The 6,988-nt window shown below is 39.0% G+C and overlaps 1 protein-coding gene across 5 annotated transcripts in view; it reads right to left on the bottom strand.

Moving 5' to 3' along the window:
• Bckdhb (branched chain ketoacid dehydrogenase E1, beta polypeptide) overlaps window positions 1-6,988 on the bottom strand; it is a 199,130-nt gene that overhangs the window by 121,246 nt on the left and 70,896 nt on the right. The window lies entirely within an intron of this gene.

Below are 6,988 nucleotides of genomic sequence, written 5' to 3'. Positions count from 1 at the left end.
AAAAAAAAAAAAAAAAAAAGATTGTTACTCCCAATTTAAAATGGGTCACTGTTTTGTTAAGCAGATAAAAAAAAAAAAAAAGCACCAATAAATTAATGCATCTTTTCAGACTGCTGGTTTTTAAATCAAGTAATTCTGTTTTTATTTAAAAAAAAAAAAAAAAAAAAAAAAGGAGCTAAAGGGATGGCTCGGTGATTAGGAACTCTTAATGCTCTTGAGTTTGTCTTCCACCACACACCTCAGCGGCTGATAACTGCCTGTAACTCCAGTTCCAGTAGACCTTTACCTGGCCTCTGTAAGCACATGGTACACACAAACTCATGCAGGCACACACACATACAAAAACAAAACCAAACATGGGCATAATAAACTGGGTTAGGCTATCCCTAAAACTCTCAACACATTGACAACATAGTTAGTTCTCAGTCACTTGCACAGTTACAGTCATGGCTATCCATGTTGCTCCACAAAACACCAGTTTCTACATGCAGTGGAACATCACTGTTAAATGGAAGCAGAAGGGAATTAAACAGCTGCCACTAGAGACTCAGGTTAACTCAGCCACGGGGTACAGCCCGGTTTGACTCTTGCTTCTGAAAGTTAGTAAATCACTGAATACATCACACACTTCTGGGCCTTTCCACATCACCACTACCTTTCAGACCTCACTGTCAAGAGTAGTTTTGTGATGCTGCTACAACTTTTGTTTGGCAGGTTGATTAGGTTGTTTTTATGTTGTTGCTGCTGTTGTTGTTGTCTCCTGTTTTCTTTTTTTTTTTTTTTTTTTTTTTTTTTTTTTATGAAGGTCTTACTATGTATCCCTGTATCCCTGGCTGGCCTTGAACTCACAGCAATCCTCTTTTCTGTCTCCCAAATGTTGGGATTACAGGTATATGCCACCACATCCAGCTTTCTCGAACTTTCTCAACTGTGGTTACTTATTAGATAGGGACCAACAATAGTTTTTATATTTGCACATGAACAGGCAATAGCAACTACTGGCCCCTGGGGAAAAAAATGGCAAGATGCTCTTAACTTGAAGCTTGATGTACTACCAGGGTACAGCCAAAAACTACATGGGAATCAGAGAAAGCAGTAAAAGACTGAACACCAATTTTGTGAGCATCTAATTTACAGAACAATTTTTATTAATGTATCAATTCACTGATAATTAACAGACATTTTTAAAAGCTATTTGTAGAATACTTACAGCTTGATCTTTAGTATTTGAGTATACAGAGTATGCATTTCTTGATTTTTGTACAGACACAGTTTTAATATAGATGTAATTTCCTTCTCCTGTATACTTAAATGTATATAAACAGATGTGTTTTTTTTAAAGATTTATTTATTATTTTATGTAAATACACTGTAGCTGTCTTCACACACTCCAGAAGAGGGAGTCAGATCTCGTTACGGATGGTTGTGAGCCACCATGTGGTTGCTGGGATTTGAACTCTGGACCTTTGGAAGAGCAGTCGGGTGCTCTTACCCACTGAGCCATCTCACCAGCCCCCAGATGTGTTTTTTTTAAATACTGTTTTAAAAAGCCAGAATTTAGAAGCAATTCAATATTTATAAGCAAGGGGAAAATGTAGGTATGGCACATATTTTATGAGGTAGAAATCAGCTTCACCTATGTTAACTGACAGAAATATCTCCAAATATGTGGCAAGATGGGGGGGGGGGTGTCAAGAGGACCCACCCTTAACTGAAGAACTATTTGTGGTTGATGGTTTCTAATGAAGAAGATTCAGTTTTCCTTAAGGGTGTGGTCCCAGGTATGCACACCATGTTACAGTACAGAGCCCCACACCCAGGAGGACAGAAGCATTAACAATTGGGCCTGATGAGGATTTAAGGGGAGATCATAAAGTTAGGAGGGTGGGCAAGAGTATGGGTGAACATGATCAAAACACATTATATGAAATTCCCAAAGATTTAATAGAAATATATTTTAATGAACAGTTCCTTATAGAAAAGCTATAGCTTTCTCCTTATTACTTGAGTATACAGACATATATTTATAGATTTTTGTACATTTATAGAAAAAATGTTTCACAAAGCAAGTTACAGGAAAGTGCTTATCATTTTTTATGTTTTATGTGTCAACAAATATCATCCACCAACAACATTATGAACTAACCAGTACCCCGGAGCTCTTGACTCTAGCTGCATATGTATCAAAAGATGGCCTAGTCGGCCATCACTGGAAAGAGAGGCCATTGGACTTGCAAACTTAAATGCCCCAGTACAGGGGAACGCCAGGGCCAAAAAGTGGGAGTGGGTGGGTAGGAGAGTGGGGGGGTAGGGTATGGGGGACTTTTGGGATAGCATTGGAAATGTAAATGAGGAAAATACCTAATAAAAATAATAAAAAAAATCATCCACCTAGTCACCTATGCAGATAAATATAAATCCACAGAAGTTGAGCTACGGGGGAGTAGGAAATAAAGGGGATGAATGGGAAAATTTTGCTATTTTTATTCTGTATATAAACTATAGATGGCTACAGAGCTATAATGGGCAAACTTGGTACTCGGTGCAGTGATTCATGATCCTAAACTTTACACAGAGGTGAGACAGCATCACTCTATCACATGGCATAAGCTTGGTCAATAAGAAAATAACAGAAAGTAAGGACACATGTGTTCAATGTTCAAATTCAACCTGGAAAGTAAATGGGAAAATTCTTCTGGGCCCAGTGCCATGAACAGCACAGCTTATTGATCCCAGAAAACACGTCAACAAATTCAAAGGCAACTCGGCACTTCAAGTTCACTGAAAACCTTTGATTCTCCTCTGTCCTCAACATTTTATCTCTGCAGTAATGAAATTATGTCCTGTTAACTGTGGATCCACTTGTTTTAGATACAACAAAAGTTTTCCTACATGGCTAAGACAGAAACAGATCTCTGTGAACAACGCGTAAGAGGACAGAGACAGACAGAGTAAACCACTCTCCGGAAACACATGCTTCCGAAGTGATGCACAGAGTTGCAGAGTCAGATGATACGGTATAGACACTACACATATAGAGTGAAAGTGTATATTCCGATTATACAAACAAACACACACACATGTAATATATACCGAGGGATAACAGGTAATTATTTTAGATGACTGACATTTTAGGTTCCTAAGGAAATAAATGTTTAGAATCCTTAAAATACTTTATTTCCAGAGCTATGGAGACAACAATACTTCAGATTTGGGGAAACCTCTCTCTGCTAACAATACAAGGCAGTTTTAAAAATTAAGCGGATAAAGTAAAATAGAAGCCCAGTTCATGAGCCTTCAATAAATAATAGTGAGCCCATACAATGGATATGAACTCAAAATAATACTTATGCAACAGAATTATATATGCCTTAGATTGTCAAGTCCTGTTTTCTTCATAACCAAGATTCATTTCCCAATTAACTCATTAGCAGTCAGGTGCCAGAAGTAGAGGTACGATATATTAATAATATTTAAAGGTCAGTAGCTTGCTGAAGAGAAAAGAAGTAACCTGCTTTCCTTAGGAGGAACAATTTTTCTTACAATAACAAAAACAGTAAAAACAGTGATGAACAAAACTATCTATACAACTGAAAGGCATGTTCATTCTCTGAATAATGCCCTAATACCGTACACAACTGTGCAGAATTACCACAATTGTAATAATAATGAACAATGACTAGTCGCACAATAGGCTGTGACACGGCAATCCAGATAAACTAGACTCAGGCAACAACATGGACTGACCTCTGTGACACCAGTTTGGAAAAGAAGACAAACATAATAGATGGGAGATTCCATTTCCACAAAGCCCCGCTAATCTATCATAAACATGAACAGCTAAGCTAATCACAATCAGAAAGCAACTAGGCTTCGAGCTGAGAGAATAGACAGGCAGAAAGAAAAGAAGAGGAAAGGGCTTGCAGGAGTGATCAAGTGTCCTGCATCTTGTTTTGTACAGTGGCTACGGGGATGTATGCAGCTGTCAAAAACACCCCAAACCAAACACAATAGCTGTGTGTTTTCTTTTTTTTTTTTTTTTTTTTTTTTTTTTTTTTTTTTTTTTTAGCCAGGGCATTTTATTTTATTTTTTTTTTTCCATTTTTTATTAGGTATTTAGCTCATTTACATTTCCAATGCTATACCAAAAGTCCCCCATACCCACCCACCCCCACTCCCCTACCTGCCCACTCCCCCTTTTTGGCCCTGGCGTTCCCCTGTTCTGGGGCATATAAAGTTTGTGTGTCCAATGGGCCTCTCTTTCCAGTGATGGCCGACTAGGCCATCTTTTGATACATATGCAGCTAGAGTCAAGAGCTCCGGGGTACTGGTTAGTTCATAATGTTGATCCACCTATAGGGTTGCAGATCCCTTTAGCTCCTTGGGTACTTTCTCTAGCTCATCCATTGGGAGCCCTGTGATCCATCCATTAGCTGACTGTGGGCATCCACTTCTGTGTTTGCTAGGCCCCGGCATAGTCTCACAAGAGACAGCTACATCTGGGTCCTTTCGATAAAATCTTGCTAGTGTATGCAATGGTGTCAGCGTTTGGATGCTGATTATGGGGTGGATCCCTGGATAAGGCAGTCTCTACATGGTCCACCCTTTAATCTCAGCTCCAAACTTTGTCTCTGTAACTCCTTCCAAGGGTGATTTGTTCCCACTTCTAAGGAGGGGCATAGTGTCCACACTTCAGTCTTCATTTTTCTTGAGTTTCATGTCTTTAGGAAATTGTAACTTATATCTTGGGTATCCTAGGTTTTGGGCTAATATCCACTTATCAGTGAGTACATATTGTGTGAGTTCCTTTGTGAATGTGTTACCTCACTCAGGATGATGCCCTCCAGGTCCATCCATTTGGCTAGGAATTTCATAAATTCATTCTTTTTAATAGCTGAGTAGTACTCCATTGTGTAGATGTACCACATTTTCTGTATCCATTCCTCTGTTGAGGGGCATCTGGGTTCTTTCCAGCTTCTGGCTATTATAAATAAGGCTGCTATGAACATAGTGGAGCATGTGTCCTTCTTACCAGTTGGGGCATCTTCTGGATATATGCCCAGGAGAGGTATTGCTGGATCCTCCGGTAGTACTATGTCCAATTTTCTGAGGAACCGCCAGACGGATTTCCAGAGTGGTTGTACAAGCCTGCAATCCCACCAACAATGGAGGAGTGTTCCTCTTTCTCCACATCCTCGCCAGCATCTGCTGTCACCTGAATTTTTGATCTTAGACATTCTGACTGGTGTGAGGTGGAATCTTAGGGTTGTTTTGATTTGCATTTCCCTGATGATTAAGGATGTTGAACATTTTTTCAGGTGCTTCTCTGCCATTCGGTATTCCTCAGGTGAGAATTCTTTGTTCAGTTCTGAGCCCCATTTTTTAATGGGGTTGTTTGATTTTCTGAAGTCCACCTTCTTGAGTTCTTTATATATGTTGGATATTAGTCCCCTATCTGATTTAGGATAGGTAAAGATCCTTTCCCAATCTGTTGGTGGTCTCTTTGTCTTATTGACGGTGTCTTTTGCCTTGCAGAAACTTTGGAGTTTCATTAGGTCCCATTTGTCAATTCTCGATCTTACAGCACAAGCCATTGCTGTTCTGTTCAGGAATTTTTCCCCTGTGCCCATATCTTCAAGGCTTTTCCCCACTTTCTCCTCTATAAGTTTCAGTGTCTCTGGTTTTATGTGAAGTTCCTTGATCCACTTAGATTTGACCTTAGTACAAGGAGATAAGTATGGATCGATTCGCATTCTTCTACACGATAACAACCAGTTGTGCCAGCACCATTTGTTGAAAATGCTGTCTTTCTTCCACTGGATGGTTTTAGCTCCCTTGTCGAAGATCAAGTGACCATAGGTGTGTGGGTTCATTTCTGGGTCTTCAATTCTATTCCATTGGTCTACTTGTCTGTCTCTATACCAGTACCATGCAGTTTTTACCACAATTGCTCTGTAGTAAAGCTTTAGGTCCGGCATGGTGATTCCACCAGAGGTTCTTTTATCCTTGAGAAGAGTTTTTGCTATCCTAGGTTTTTTGTTATTCCAGATGAATTTGCAAATTGCTCCTTCTAATTCGTTGAAGAATTGAGTTGGAATTTTGATGGGGATTGCATTGAATCTGTAGATTGCTTTTGGCAAGATAGCCATTTTTACAATATTGATCCTGCCAATCCATGAGCATGGGAGATCTTTCCATCTTCTGAGATCTTCTTTAATTTCTTTCTTCAGAGACTTGAAGTTTTTATCATACAGATCTTTCACTTCCTTAGTTAGAGTCACGCCGAGATATTTTATATTATTTGTGACTATTGAGAAGGGTGTTGTTTCCCTAATTTCTTTCTCAGCCTGTTTATTCTTTGTGTAGAGAAAGGCCATTGACTTGTTTGAGTTAATTTTATATCCAGCTACTTCACCGAAGCTGTTTATCAGGTTTAGGAGTTCTCTGGTGGAATTTTTAGGGTCACTTATATATACTATCATATCATCTGCAAAAAGTGATATTTTGACTTCCTCCTTTCCAATTTGTATCCCCTTGATCTCCTTTTGTTGTCGAATTGCTCTGGCTAATACTTCAAGTACTATGTTGAAAAGGTAGGGAGAAAGTGGGCAGCCTTGTCTAGTCCCTGATTTTAGTGGGATTGCTTCCAGCTTCTCTCCATTTACTTTGATGTTGGCTACTGGTTTGCTGTAGATTGCTTTTATCATGTTTAGGTATGGGCCTTGAATTCCTGATCTTTCCAGAACTTTTATCATGAATGGGTGTTGGATCTTGTCAAATGCTTTTTCTGCATCCAACGAGATGATCATGTGGTTTTTGTCTTTGAGTTTGTTTATATAGTGGATTACATTGATGGATTTTCGTATATTAAACCATCCCTGCATTCCTGGAATAAAACCTACTTGGTCAGGATGGATGATTGCTTTAATGTGTTCTTGGATTCGGTTAGCGAGAATTTTATTGAGGATTTTTGCATCGATATTCATAA

Source organism: Mus musculus, chromosome 9, assembly GCF_000001635.26.
Source record: "Mus musculus strain C57BL/6J chromosome 9, GRCm38.p6 C57BL/6J".
NCBI lineage: Eukaryota > Metazoa > Chordata > Mammalia > Rodentia > Muridae > Mus > Mus musculus.
Note: the sequence above shows the minus strand (reverse complement) of the source record. Positions and strands in the feature narration are given on the sequence as shown.